Source organism: Pseudophryne corroboree, chromosome 2, assembly GCF_028390025.1.
Source record: "Pseudophryne corroboree isolate aPseCor3 chromosome 2, aPseCor3.hap2, whole genome shotgun sequence".
Lineage (NCBI taxonomy): Eukaryota > Metazoa > Chordata > Amphibia > Anura > Myobatrachidae > Pseudophryne > Pseudophryne corroboree.
The window spans coordinates 44,703,905-44,720,511 of NC_086445.1; positions in this window are offsets into that span (position 1 = coordinate 44,703,905).

The following is a 16,607-nucleotide window of genomic DNA, read 5'->3' on the forward strand; positions in this document are numbered from 1 at the left end:
GCTACAGCCGTGGACTACCGTACTGTACTGTGTCTGCTGCTAATATAGACTGGTTGATAATGAGATGTAGTATGTATGTATAAAGAAGAAAGAAAAAAAAACCACGGGTAGGTGGTATACAATTATGGACGGACTGCCGAGTGCCGACACAGAGGTAGCTACAGCCATGGACTACCGTACTGTACTGTGTCTGCTGCTAATATAGACTGGATGATAATGAGATGTAGTATGTATAAAGAAGAAAGAAAAAAAAAAACACGGGTAGGTGGTATACAATTATGGACGGACTGCCGAGTGCCGACACAGAGGTAGCTACAGCCGTGGACTACCGTACTGTACTGTGTCTGCTGCTAATATAGACTGGATGATAATGAGATGTAGTATGTATAAAGAAGAAAGAAAAAAAAAACCACGGGTAGGTGGTATACAATTATGGATGGACTGCCGAGTGCCGACACAGAGGTAGCTACAGCCGTGGACTACCGTACTGTACTGTGTCTGCTGCTAATATAGACTGGATTATAATGAGATGTAGTATGTATAAAGAAGAAAGAAAAAAAAACCACGGGTAGGTGGTATACAATTATGGATGGACTGCCGAGTGCCGACACAGAGGTAGCTACAGCCGTGAACTACCGTACTGTGTCTGCTGCGACTGGATGATAAATAATGATATAAAAAATATATATATATCACTACTGCAGCCGGACAGGTATATATTATATAATGACGGACCTGCTGGACACTGTCTGTCAGCAGAATTAGTTTTTTATAGAATAAAAAAAAAAACACCACACAAGTCACACGACGAGTGTTTAACTTTTTCAGGCAATCACAATATAGTATACTATACTGGTGGTCAGTGTGGTCAGGTCACTGGTCAGTCACACTGGCAGTGGCACTCCTGCCTGCAGCAAAAGTGTGCACTGTTTAATTTTAATAATATGTATGTACTCCTGGCTCCTGCTATAACCTATAACTGCTCCCCAGTCTCCCCCACAATTAAGCTGTGTGAGCACAGTCAGATATTATACATAGATGATGCAGCACACTGGGCTGAGCACAGATATGGTATGTGACTGAGTCACTGTGTATCGTTTTTTTCAGGCAGAGAACGGATTATATTAAATAAAACTGCACTGGTGGTCACTGGTCAGTGGTCAGTCACTAGTAAACTCTGCACTCTCTAGTACTCCTAAGCTCCAGTAAATCAAGTGTCTCTGTCTCAATCTCACTCTCTCTCTTCTAATCTAAATGGAGAGGACGCCAGCCACGTCCTCTCCCTATCAATCTCAATGCACGTGTGAAAATGGCGGCGACGCGCGGCTCCTTATATAGAATCCGAGTCTCGCGATAGAATCCGAGCCTCGCGAGAATCCGACAGCGTCATGATGACGTTCGGGCGCGCTCGGGTTAACCGAGCAAGGCGGGAAGATCCGAGTCGCTCGGACCCGTGTAAAAAAACATGAAGTTCGGGCGGGTTCGGATTCCGAGGAACCGAACCCGCTCATCTCTACTAGGCATGTGGAGTTTGAACTGTACTTGGGTCCATGTATTGTACCACCCTGTGTGAACGCAAAAGATGAAGAGGAAACTGTAGAGAAACAGAATAGAGGTTGGTGACAGATGAGTTTTGTAGAGGTGAAGAAGATTTTATAAAAATTTGACAACTGGATTGGGCACTAAGGGGAAGTGATTCTCTACTTGGTCTACTCCTCTTAAAAAAAAACATTTCTGTGTGTCTTATCTCTGCTGGGACTATCCCAGCCATCAATCCAGTGTCCTGTCCATCCTAAGTTCATAGGGAACCCGGTATCTGTGAGATAATTTCCTCTACCTGTGATGGACATGCATCTAGAACAGTGAAATGTAACATTAGTAAGTTGCATTTATTTTGTTCTTCCCATTAGCCGAATCTGTGTTTTCTATATGGCTTATGATTCTTTACTATATGTCCCTTGGTCCCGTCTATGTGTTTAATAATGTGGCTTGTGTTTTCTGTCTAGGGGATCTATATTGACTATGGTGGTCATTCCGAGTTGATCGCTCGTTATTTTTTTTCGCAACTGAGCGATTAGTCGCTAATGCGCATGCGCACTGTCCGCAGTGCAACTGCGCCAAGTAAATTTGCTATTAAGTTAGGTATTTTACTGACGGCATTACAAGGTTTTTTCTTCGTTCTGGTGTTTCTGGGCGGAAACTGGCCGTTTTATGGGTGTGTGCGAAAAAACGCTGCCGTTTCTGGGAAAAACGCGGGAGTGGCTGGAGAAACGGGGGAGTGTCTGGATGAACTCTGGGTGTGTTTGTGACGTCAAACCAGGAACGAAACTGACTGAACTGATCGCAGTGGCAGAGTAAGTCTCGAGCTACTCAGAAACTGCTAAGAACTGTCTATTCGCAAATCTGCTAATCTTTCATTCGCAAATCTACTATGCTAAGATTCACTCCCAGTAGGCGGCGGCTTAGCGTGTGCAAAGCTGCTAAAAGCAGCTTGCGAGCGAACAACTCGGAATGAGGGCCTATGTGTCCTACTACTCCTACAATCTCTGGCAAAATGCCCTTCCTTCCTATAAGTGTAACATATTATTGACCATTAGGGATCTGGGGTTTGGACTGATGGGTCTTTCCTGTATGTGCCAGTATACTTACCGTCCTCAACCTCTCCACCTGTTGTTCTCTGCGTCTAACACTATTCTTGTGATGTTCAATAGCACACTATCTAAGATTTGCTACTGTGACCTATCCAATTTTGCAAAGAAGTCTGCACCCTGACACTCAATACCTTATTGAGCCCGTCCATTTGCACAGAGACAGCCATCTCCCATTTGCCGAATTAGTGATTACCAGTGGTCTTATCCAGATGGAGAGTTTTCTATTTCTGCAAGAGACAAAAACAAAAAAAACAAAAAAGTTTAACAAGCTTCTAGGTCATGCGAAGTATTAATTCAATCCTTCTCATCCCGTATTACATGGTCCAACAAACATTTCCGAGCTCATCTTTACTAGGGGCATTACTAGGAACAAATACTTCTTATATGGTAACTGAAAGAAATACCCGGGGGTTACCTTGTCTCTGTCCACTTTCCTGCTGGCAAATACTAATATGCGGTCAGGTTTCTCTCCATTTCTGACGTAACTTTCTTGATTTTTTTGTTTAATTTTTTGAGATTTTACTATATATGTACACGAATGATACTATACTTACCTGTTTCACTGGTCTCAGCCACTTCCCCCACAGGCTACTGCTCTTCTTTTACCGGTTGGATACTCCTCTGGGTACATGAGAAATGGCTGAAAACAATCAGGTCACCTTCTTCTCCTAAATAAAACTTCAACATTCATTAGTACATATATAGGTTACAGTCATATTTTTCATATTTTTATTATTTTCTTTCTATAGTTTGTATGCTGGCCGTAACTGCTTCCACATCTACATAAGGCGGTGTACTTGCATTCTCTTTCTTTTTTTTTTTTCTTCCTACTTATTTATTGTTGCTACAAGTTCAAACAGTTCTTATATTTCCATCCTTGTCTTATATTACTTTGGTTAGACATACCACCTGCAATACCGTAGGAGCAAACTCACCAACCCCTCTTGCTGTCACAGGTTTAAACAATTTGTATATCTGACCCTTTGTTTTCGGGATTTTATCAGACATATTTTACTGCTTACATTCTGCAGTACCTCTGGTTCAAAGCTGCCCACCCTAGGGAATGGTTCCCTATCATTGTTAGTCATACATACCCACTCATTGCATAAAACGTCTGTGTGTGAACCGTCTTTTTCACACATGATAAACCTTGCTGAGCCTTTTGGCCACAATTCTACCTGAACCCTGTCTAAACGTCTCTTACTTGAGCAACTGGCTCCCATATTTGTGGGTCTCTTCTAATAATTTAAAAAAAATTCCCACAAACACCAAAATACTCAATATAAGTAGACGGTGGAGGTATACCTGAGCGCCTTCCACTCGCTCTCGCCCACGTTGGCCAGTACAACGATACACTGTTGATAGCGGATCGCAATGTACCCAACTTAGGGCTCCTATCAGACCTTACACCGCAATTTCTTTCGGTGGAAGTTCTGTTTGGAATATTTTCCTGAGAGAGGCAGTGAAAATTTCCTTTTCGGTATCTTTCAACTGGAATTGTTTGTAGGGTGAAAAACAGAGAAATTAGATAACTATCTTTCACCCTTTCCAGTGAAGCCCACCAGGGAGATTTCCCGAAGTTATCAAAGAAAAACCCCTTTGTCTATACAATCACGTCTGCGTATGCTCTTCCACAGCGCATATGACACAATAATATCACGTTGCGCTGTGCAGAACAAAGGGACATGTGATGCAATAGCACAGCCTATAGATACTAGTTATCTATATGCCCTACGATTGCTGTACACCACCTAGCTTAGACCACCTAGACCACCAAGAGTTGTATGGGATACCACTCAGTCCACTAAGAACACCTAGTTAATAATTCAGGGTTGCGAACCCTACGCCACCGGGCCTCTACTAACCCAGTGTGTCCACCTAGACCACCTAGCTTAGACCACCTAGACTACTTCAGCTCTTGGGTTCAGTATCCACTCACTCCTGCATTCGCTCACTCAAATACACGTTATTTTTCTGTACAGAAAATTAGGATTCATTCAAGTTGGCAGCTTTACCCCCAGAGGCAATTTAAAAAAAATTATTTATACTAAATTTTGTTTTTATACTAAAATTTTTTAGAAACCGGGTAGTTTGGTGCTATTGTAGCGTGGCTACTGTCCCGCCTTTAAACTAAACGAACTATTGTGTTATTTGTACTTAGCGACCGTATTTCTTACGCAATTTGCGTAAACACGCTACCGTGCGTGTCTCTTACGCTGCGTGCGCAGTCCTGTACTTTGTCCGAGACACGTGTACAAAACCGTACGTCCGCAATTAAGCAAATTCCACAACTTCTATAAATGTGAGCAATACCAACTATAATTGCTCACTTAACACAACACACATTCTTTCTGTATAAACCCTCTTACTACTCGGCCAGAAATGCGTTTTGTGATTTTACTCTTACTTCCTTAAATACTTATTTTATTTTTAACTATATAGCAACAAATATCTCCGGTTTCGTACAGATCTATAATGACTCTAGCAATAATCAATAATTTAAATGATATGATTCAGATTGGATAGCTATCTTGCAGAACATACACTGATATAAATATACACATAATTATAATAATTATATATATGTACCATTCACTGGTCTCCTGAGACTCATTTACCCATTCAGTGCTTCTAATTTGCATATCAACAAAGGTTCATATGCCTGTTCAAGAGGGTAGTGGGACAGGTTAATTAACATTTCAATGGCTATCCTAAACTAGCAAGCAGATTTAACTGAATCCTAGAGGTAAAAGAAAAAAAACTTTGTTTATATCTGTGTGTAATTCTTACATCAAGTATTCATCTCACTATTAACTTTCACTAGGCCCCATTGAAACTATTTGTAATTGACTATGGCATGGGTTAAATAAATGCATTGGTAACTCATAAATCATGTTTCATGTGACCAAGGAAAGCTGATTATTCTGAGCAGACTAAAAAATCAGCCATCTAGAAAAATGACCTTCCCAAAATGGCCGCTGCTCCTCCCCCTTCCACATCCATGAGGGTTACATAAAATGGTGGACAGGCCATGTGGTTAGTCCAAAATGGAGGACAGACCATGCGGCTTCCTTTGTCACAAAGAAATCACACATCATACAAGCACCTGAAGTTATTGTAGTCCTGAGTTAAAAATAAAAACTATATCAAAGCAATGCAGCAACTTTTAAATGTACTTTTAACCCTACTTAAACAGATAAACAATCCAATCTGAATCAAACACAATATGACTTATTTGAACCTTGTTTTGCAACAATAAAAATACATTTTAGCATCTTAAATATTATGAGAAACGCATTGTCCCTTGAATTTCATATCATTGGCTTACTGATAACACAAAAATACATTAACGTGAATGTTATTTTCATCAACTTCTCAATGCGTCCATTGGAGCCGGTCAATTACAGCCACATTTGTAATGTACAGTGCTTCATTAAGACCCTGATATCCCGTAAGAGCCTTCATCTATGAATGCCAAATTGATTTCTCACAGATATTTAAAATGCCCGCTCTAATATATATTGTAAACGCCTGCACATCTTATTACCATATCCCATAAATGTGCGCTGTACATCTCACAACACTGCATCCCATAAGAGAAAACAATACACCCACACATTATCTGAGTTCCAAAGCTCATTGATGTATATGTTTGTTGTTAAAAGGGTATGGATTCAATATATATTACAAAGTACAGTATACCTATAGTTACAACTCATACAGTAAGCAGTTAATACATAGTTACATACAATTACATACAATTACATACAATTTCAGTTACATGCCAGCGATACAATTACCATTCCCTCCATATGACTCTCTCTCTGTCTCTTTCCTCTGTAAAATCATGCAAGACCTCCATCTCCCTCTAAGACCAAAAAGCAAGTACCTCTGACCTCCTGTGTGGTCAGCTTATGTCTCATCTAGTTTCTGGGGGAGGGGCCTCATGATGAGTTACCAATTCCTTTGTATGTGCTGAACATGCTCAGCCCTTAGGGACGTCCAAAGGGGCTGGCCTGAGTTTCCTGTTTGGAATTTCTATTGTTCAAATATATGTGATTTTAGCTTTTATACATGCAATCATAATTATCTGCTGCAATGTCCTACAACTTAATAACAAGTATCAAATTAATCTACACATTAAGATGGTTGTTTTAATAGTAAACATGACAGGTGTATCTGGTTTCGTTCATTCATGACATTAATTCATTAGATATAATTCTAAATCATCATGATGTCTGGCGCTTGATATTATTATAATTATGTACTGTATGAAATAAGTGTCGAATCCATCTCTGTGGCATGTCCGTGTAAATGCGTGTGTTACCATATATTGCTGTGCTCGCTGCGCGTATTTGCAAGTATAGCGACTTAAATGTGTGTAGTTTGTATGTTCTCTCTATGTAATATTTTTGACTTTGACAGTGCCTAACCCTAACCCTCGCTTCCCCGCTGCCTAAATCTAACCCTCCCCAGTGGTGCCTAACCCTAACCCTCCCTTCCGTGCTGCCTAAACCTAACCCTCTCTGGTTGATGCCTTATCCTAATATCTCTTTCTATGTGCCTAAATCTAACCCTCCCTCCCCGGTCCCTAACTCTAACCTTCCTGACCCTGCACCCAAACCCTAACCCTCCTTCTCCTGCCTAAACCTAACCCCCCACGGATGCTGGCTGTCAGTATTGTGACACCAGTATCCCGTACGACGCCAGTACCTAGATCCCATGCCATTGCAGTTCTGACACCCCTAGTGGTGTTGTTGTGTATCGGTGTCGTGTGGTTCGTACCTCCCTTCAGGACTTCCCTTACTACAGCAGACTTCCCCGGTTACCCAATGCAATGATAAGACCAATGGGTGAATTGACATCAGTTTAATTGAATGGCGTTACTCTGTAACTTTGTATCTGTTTAAGTAAAAGGTTAACCCAACACAGTGTCAAGTAATTAGGCTCAATATGGGGAATCATACAATATCTCAATAAAAGTTAAACACTTTAGCAAGGCTATTGCCACTAGCAACAGTTTAATGGTTTGAATTCATTTTCTCTTAATGCAAATTATATCTTAATATCCGCTTCATTACTAACATTAACACTTTAAGGCTCTATGGTGGTCATTCCGAGTTGTTCGCTCGGTAATTTTCTTCGCATCGCAGCGATTTTCCGCTAATTGCGCATGCGCAATGTTCTCACTGCGACTGCGCCAAGTAAATTTGCTATGCAGTTAGGTATTTTACTCACGGCATTACAAGGTTTTTTTATCGTTCTGGTGTTCGTAATGTGATTGACAAGAAGTGGGTGTTTTTGGGCGGAAACTGGCCGTTTTATGGGAGTGTTTGAAAAAACGCTGCCGTTTCTGGGAAAAACGCGGGAGTGGCTGGAGAAACGGAGGAGTGTCTGGGCGAACGCTGGGTGTGTTTGTGACGTCAAACCAGGAACGACAAGCACTGAACTGATCGCACTGGCAGAGTAAGTCTCGAGCTACTCAGAAACTGCACAGAGAAGTCTTTTCGCAATATTGCAAATCTTTCGTTCGCAATTTTGATAAGCGAAGATTCACTCCCAGTAGGCGGCGGCTTAGCGTGTGCAAAGCTGCTAAAAGCAGCTTGCGAGCGAACAACTCGGAATGAGGGCCTATGACAATATAAAGAAATGTCACTTGACTCAAGAGATTAGACGAACTAGGTGTTTTAATTGTTAAACAAACATAAACAATCTAGCAATTCTTGCTGGATAGTTGTAACAATAACAATAGACAATTTAAATATCAGCAGTTATAAATAATAGCAAGTAATTAATTTGCTATTAATTTAATTAATATCAGCAGTTATAAATAATAGCAAGTAATTAATTTGCAGCCAAATGAGTTCCGTTGTACACAGATATGGCAACTTGTAATATAAATAATGCCTCAAGCAATGTTACTTGAAATCTTCCCTGGCCAGGCTTTCGTTGGTGCACATAGGACTCAAAGAGCAATTAGAGAGGCACTTTGTGGAAACTGTTAAATTTCTCTGTAACTTCCAGTAAATATTGATTTAACACAGTCTGGCTTAATAACAGTGAAGCCTAGAATGGTGCAGTCCCAGCTTAACAAACATTGCTGCCTTAAGTAGTCATAGGCACTTAGTGGCAGGTAGCTTTTAGCGTTGTGCAATTAATGAAATTTTCCCTTTAAATACACAGCTGCAGTTGGGGCTTGCAAATTACTTGACAAATAGTCAGCTGTGGGCAATGCTTAAAGTGGTCCTAGAGAGGTGGTGGAACTCACCCCCCCAACCCCCAAACTTGTCTAACAAAGGGATTGCATGTTACGTAGGCACGCGTGCCGCAAACAGGGGCGTGGTCTCAAAAAGGGGCGTGGTCACCCAATAGTATCCCCAATTCAAATTATGCCACACGGCAGCACAGTCTTATTCACATTACACCACATAGTAGTGTCCCTTATTCATGGTATGACACACATTAGTGCCCCTTATACACAAAGCCCACAGTAGTAGCTCCCCAAATACACACAATTCCCACAGCAGTAGTTACCCCTTATACAATGCCCTCAGTAGTAATGCCCATTATACAATGCCCACTGCAGTGGTAGTGGCCACAGTTGTAGTGCACCTTATGTAGAGCCCATAGTATTGGTGCCCTTTATACAGTGCCCCGAGTAGTAGTGCCGCTTATGTCCCCAGGGGTGATGCCCCTTATTAAATGCCCGCTATGCAATGTACCCATGTAGTATTGCCCCTAGTGGTAATACCCCACCAGTAGTTTTGTCCCCTGTAGTTACGTCCCCTGTAGTTATGCCCCCAGTGAATATGCCCCCAGTAGATATGCCGTCAGTAGATATGTCCGCTGTAAATATGCCCCCAGTAGATATGCCCCCTGTAGTTAAGCCACCTGTAGTTATGCCCCCTGTAATTATGCCCCCTGTAGTTATGCCCCCTGTAGTTATGCACTCAGTAGTTTTGCCCCCACTAGATATCCACTAGATTTGCCCACACTAGATATGCTCCCAGTAATTTTGCCCCCATTAGATATGCCCCCAGTTGGTTTGCCCCCACTAGATATGCCCCTAGCTGGTTTGCCCCCACTAGATATGCCCCCAGCTGGTTTGCCCCCACTAGTTTTGCCCCCATTAGATGTGCCCCCAGCTGGTTTGCCCCCACTAGATATGCCCCCAGCTAATTTGTCCAACTTGATATGCCCCCAGTTGGTCCCCCCCCCCCCAGCAGTGCTGCTTACACATACACACAAAAACAAAATAAACACAATTCTCACCAGCCCTGCTCCTGCTTCCAGACCACTGCTGACCTCTGCCTGGTGCCCGCTCCTCGGAACTATGGGAGAGACATCATGACATCCCTCCCATAGTACACTCCGCGGGAGCCGGAAGCCAGAGCTCAGCAGTGAGATCCTGCACCGGCTGCCGCTGAGAGGAATTTGCTGGGTGCCCGCTGGTAACACAATCTCAGCGGGCACCCGGCATTTCCCTGGGTTAGGTGAGCCGGAGGAGGCGGAACTGCGTTTGCGGCTCCGAATGGAACTGACGGAACGCAGTTCCGCCCTGTTTCGGCTCACTTTAACCTCTGGCTGTGGGTATTTGTATGGGGCAAGGTCCTACTTGAAATACAGAAAATGTCCCTTGCAGTGGAGAGCTGCACTTAATTCCAGTTAAGTTCCACAAAATAGGCAGAAGTGTGTCTTGTAGTTTCCATAAATAAGTTCAGTCCAGAGACTATTGGTAAAAGTGTAGAACTTGTGTGTGTCCTTACGCTGAAGATTTGTGTAGACACATATGTGAGGTACAGATATGTCCTCATACATCTTTGCTGCAGTCACACCAAACACTCCCCCTTGGCACGCCAGGTGAGAATTGTCTAGCGATTGGCGTCTTTTTTTGCCAAAAATGCTTGCAAAAATGCAATGCGTTGTGACTAGGATGCACAAGGAAACTGCTGATTAATTTGATATGTAGCACTTGTATATCTGTGTGCGACTGAGTCTCTGAATCTGTATATGAAGTGCTACAATGCAGCAGCAGCTCTTTCCAATACAAGTTCTGCTCTGTATAAAGACTCACACACAATATATCAGTGTCACATATCAAAGTAATCAGCACAGTCTTCTCATGCGTCCTAGTCACATTGCATTGTTAGTAAGATGCATTGTCGGCTAAAAAAGACTCCTGATGCTAGCAGAGTTCCACGGGACCTGGAAGCTGCGTGGCGTATTGAGGCTGGATGTATTAGGATGCACAAACAGGTGTACTTGTGCTATGCTTTAACAGACCTGTTCCACGTTGACTTGTACCTCTTTGCAGGTATCACATCTGGTCTTCCAGCTCACACCAGAATGGCCGCCACCGTCAGCCTGAACACAAATGCCCGCTGTCAGTCTCTCTCATAGCACAGACAACAGACAGGCATGGTAACTTACAGACAACAGCTCGAACCTACAGTGTCATGAGTGCAGGGTACCTTCTGCTGAATCACCAGGTGTTCAGCATTCAGCGTTCACTCTAAGGCTAGCTTAATTTGGCAGACACAGTAGGAGAGCTGTACGTTATAGAGGAAGCCGACGATGTGCTCTGTTCTCTGCACAACCTGCACACACCACAGACAGAGCAGTGGTCCTGATCCAGAGACGTACGCTAATGCAGCTGCTGATATTGGAAAGTGAAGCTGCCACCCAGAAATGAAAAGAGACGCCCACTGGAGCGACTGCAACTAATTCGCAATTGCGCACACATACGCTGCCTATACGCATGAATGGCTGCTCGCATAGGTCTATAGCTGTGCAGACTGGACGTGGCAGTAGTCACACAGGCTCCATGTATTTGTACGCTAGAGCTCGCAGCTGATGTCAAACACACGCCCACAGCACTCCTGCATTTTTACGACCACTCCACCCACTCACACCATGTTAACACATGTTAACGGTCACTTCCTGTCAATCACTTTGTGCTGGAATCATCCTTGCATGCGGGATCGCAGCACCACCTTGACGCATGTGCAATGCGAACGCAGCACATGCGCAGTCTGCCGATAATCGCTCCGTTGTGTGGTGGAGCATCGGCTGTGCACACTTCTCTGAATCAGGACCAGTTTCTTCCTGTTCTAGTGCTGTGTAAAACCACCCTCAAGTGATTTGATTCGTATTCAGTTTTTGGTCCAGTAAAAATTCACAAAAAAAGCAAAAATCATTCATAAAAAAATCAATAAAAATCGATAAAACAGCTACAATCATGTCACGTCAATTTTGCAAGCCAAAAGCTGAAATTCCAACTTAAAATCCAATTTCTGAATTGCGAGAAGATCCAAACTGAGTCCTGGTCTCCTCAGGATATCCGGACCAGGTTCTGGTTCTGTTCAGATTCACCAAATTCGGGTGGATTCGGATTTATGGAGAACACATCTCTAGTGCAAACTTTCTGCTATTGCTTTCCTTGCCTCGTTTTATTATAGTGCGTCGTAACCTTGCAGCTAATTGAATCCCCCCTTCCAATATGTTGACTTACATATTTCTGTCAGGAACTGCAGCCCGCAATATATAATACAAAACACTTGCCCAAACGAGCATTACAAAGTTTCACACTGTAATATATGCACCAGGGGGACACGCTCGCCCATTTGCACCTAAAACATGGGCGTAGTCTTGAGGAACAGCTGGGACATCTGTTGAGAAGTTCACTGACAACTGTAAATCTTCTCCCTTTTTGGGCTGATATATAGATGATATCACACGGGATAACACCTAGGACAATATCACTTTTCTTAACGCTTAACCATAAACAGAAATATGTATTTTATATTGACTTCATGCAACTCTAATCTTAGCATAAATTCAAAAGCCATATCTAGGAAGCATTTTGATGCCTTTTTGATACATAGTTACCAATCAAATTGACTCACATAAAAAACATCTGTGTACTGCGTCAATTGGATTTAAGTAGGATTCTCCCTCCTACGTGGGAGCTCACTGTCCGCCAAAATCGCATTATTGGAAATGGAAATAAAACTCATCCAATCTCCGAGACATAGCTCGTAAATTCACACTCACCGGTCTCTGTGGTCTCTTGGAAGCGAATCCAAGTTTTTTCAGATAATCCAATTACATATTAACTTTGTCCGTGTAGCAGGTGCTTTATACCTTCCAAATGTTATGTCCAAGTGAGTTTTAGCTGGTTAGCCTAATGCATGTCCTATTAATACACTATTTCAATTCATTCTGCACATTAAAATTTAAATATTACAGAGTACTGGTCTTTGCAACCGAGTTGACAAGCATTCAACAAAAAGCTACATTTAACAAAAAAAAAGAAAAAAAAAGAATATATATATATATATATATATAATTTAGAGATGTGTGGCTGGCACTTTTCGTGTTTTGTGTCTTGGTTCTAATTCCACTTTCGTGTCTTGGTTTTGGCTTGGTTTTGCCAAAACCACCCTTTCGTCTTTTGGTTTTGGATCTGGATGATTTTTGAAAAAAACATAAAAATGGCTAAAATAACAGAATTTGGGGGTAATTTTGATCCTACAGTATTATTAACCTCAATAACATTCATTTCCACTCATTTCCAGTCTATTCTGAACACCTCCCACCTCACAATATTGTTTTTAAGCCAAAAAGTTGCTGGATGACTAAACTAAGCGACACAAGTGTGCGGCACAAACACCTGACCCATCTAGGAGTGGCACTACAGTGTCAGACAGTAGTGCAGATATAAAAAATAGGCCCCAAACAGCACATGATGCAAAGAAGTAAAAGAGGTGCACCGAGATTGCTGTATGACTAAGCCAAGCGACACAAGTGTGCTGCACAAACACCTGGCCCATCTAGGAGTGGCACTGTAGTGTCAGACAGGATGGCAGTTTTCAAAAACTAGGCCCCAAACAGCACCTCATGCAAAGACGTAGAAGAGGTGCAATGAGGTAGCTGTATGACTAAGCCAAGCGACACAAACAATTGACCCATCTAGGAGTGGCACTGCAGTGGCAGACAGGAGCAGGCTTGGACTGGCCCACAGGGGTACAGGGGAAACCACCGGTGGGCCCTACTGCCTGAGGGCCCACCTTCTGCTCTAAGGATCAGGTTCCAGACTGTGCACTTGAATTATACATTATACATATGTTACCTTATACTGGACGATGGTGTATTTTCTACAGTGCATTGCTGTTATTAATCTGGTACATTACCATGCATCCAGCAGCAGTATTTGCTGAATTTAATGAAGGGGCCCTGATGTTGCACTCTCTAATGGTTAGTCAAACCAATGTGGATGCTGGCCACACCCCCTCTGCAGACTGGCCACACCCCTAAACATGGGCCCCTACCACTGCATTCCTCCGAGCGGCCCTACATGCCCCAGTCCGACACTGGACAGGAGGGCAGATATCAAAAAAAGGCCACAAACAGCACATGATGCAGAGAAGAAAAAAAGGTGCACCGAGGTTGCTGTATGACTAAGCGAAGCAATACAACCACCTGGCCCATCTAGTAGTGTCACGCAGTGGCTGAATGTCGAGAGTGGGCCTCAATTGTTCGGTCTACTGACAGCATCTCCAGCACGCCCCTGTCATTTTTAAAACATTCTGCAGTTAGTGGACTTATACGGCAGTACCCCAGGACTAATACAGCAGTACCCCTGGACTCATACGGCAGTGTCAGACAGGATGGCACTTTTCAAAAACTAGGCCCCAAACAGCACCTCATGCAAAGATGTCGAAGAGGTGCAATGAGGTAGCTGCATGACTAAGCCAAGCGACACAAACAATTCCCACTGGAATTATATGTCCAAATCACTGGAATTATACGTCCAAATCACTGGAATTAAATGGCAAAATCACTGGAATTATACATCCAAATCACTGCAATTATACAGCAAAATCACTGGAATTATAATGCAAAATCACTGGAATTATACGTCCAAACCACTGGAATTATACGTCCAAATCACTAGAAGTCCCCAAACAACACATGATGATAAGAAGAAAAAAGGTGCAAGATGGAATTGTCCTTCGACCCTCCCACCCACCCTTATGTTGTATAAACAGGACATGCACACTTTAACAAACCAATCATTTCAGCGACAGGGTCTGCCACATGACTGTGGCTGAAATGACTGGTTTGTTTTGGCCCCCACCAAAAAAAGAAGCAATCAATCTCTCCTTGCACAAACTGGCTCTACAGAAGCAAGATGTCGACCTCCTCCTCATCCTCTGATTCCTCACCCCTTTCACTGTGTACATCCTCCTCCTCACAGAGTATTAATTCGTCCCTACTGGAATCCACCATCACAGGTCCCTCTGTACTTTCTGGAGGCAATTGCTGGTAAAGGTCTTCCCGGAGGAATTTATAATTCATTTTGATGAACATCATCTTCTCCACATTTTGTGGAAGTAACCTCTTACGCCGATCGCTGACAAGGTTACCGGCTGCACTAAACACTCTTTTGGAGTACACAACTTAGGTAAAATAAGGCCAGTTTGTGCAAGGGCATCCAAATTAGAGATGAGCGGGTTCGGTTTCTCTGAATCCGAACCCGCCCGAACTTCATGGTTTTTTTCACGGGTCCGAGCAGACTCGGATCCTCCCGCCTTGCTCGGTTAACCCGAGCGCGCCCGAACGTCATCATGACGCTGTCGGATTCTCGCGAGACTCGGATTCTATATAAGGAGCCGCGCGTCGCCGCCATTTTCACACGTGCATTGAGATTGATAGGGAGAGGACGTGGCTGGCGTCCTCTCCATTTAGATTAGAAGAGAGAGAGAGAGAGAGAGAGATTGACCTGATTTACTGGAGCTTAGGAGTACTGTAGAAGTGTAGAGAGTGCAGAGTTTACTAGTGACTGACCACAGTGACCACCAGACAGTGCAGTTTTATTTAATATATCCGTTCTCTGCCTGAAAAAAACGATACACACAGTGACTCAGTCACATACCATATCTGTGTGCACTGCTCAGCCCAGTGTGCTGCATCATCTATGTATATATATCTGACTGTGCTCAGCTCACACAGCTTATAATTGTGGGGGAGACTGGGGAGCACTGCAGTGCCAGTTATAGGTTATAGCAGGAGCCAGGAGTACATATTATATTAAAATTAAACAGTGCACACTTTTGCTGCAGGAGTGCCACTGCCAGTGTGACTGACCAGTGACCTGACCACACTGACCACCAGTATAGTTAGTAGTATACTATATTGTGATTGCCTGAAAAAGTTAAACACTCGTCGTGTGACTTCACTTGTGTGGTGTTTTTTTTTTTATTCTATAAAAAACTCATTCTGCTGACAGACAGTGTCCAGCAGGTCCGTCATTATATAATATATACCTGTCAGGCTGCAGTAGTGATATATATATATTTTTTATATCATTATTTATCATCCAGTCGCAGCAGACACAGTACGGTAGTTCACGGCTGTAGCTACCTCTGTGTCGGCACTCGGCAGTCCATCCATAATTGTATACCACCTACCCGTGGTTTTTTTTTCTTTCTTCTTTATACATACATACTACTACATCTCTTTATCAACCAGTCTATATTAGCAGCAGACACAGTACAGTACGGTAGTCCACGGCTGTAGCTACCTCTGTGTCGGCACTCGGCAGTCCGTCCATAATTGTATACCACCTACCCGTGGTTTTTTTTTCTTTCTTCTTTATACATACATACTACTACATCTCTTTATCAACCAGTCTATATTAGCAGCAGACACAGTACAGTACGGTAGTTCACGGCTGTAGCTACCTCTGTGTCGGCACTCGGCAGTCCGTCCATAATTGTATACCACCTACCCGAGGTTTTTTTTTCTTTCTTCTTTATACATACATACTACTACATCTCTTTATCAACCAGTCTATATTAGCAGCAGACACAGTACAGTACGGTAGTTCACGGCTGTAGCTACCTCTGTGTCGGCACTCGGCAGTCCGTCCATAATTGTATACCACCTACCCGT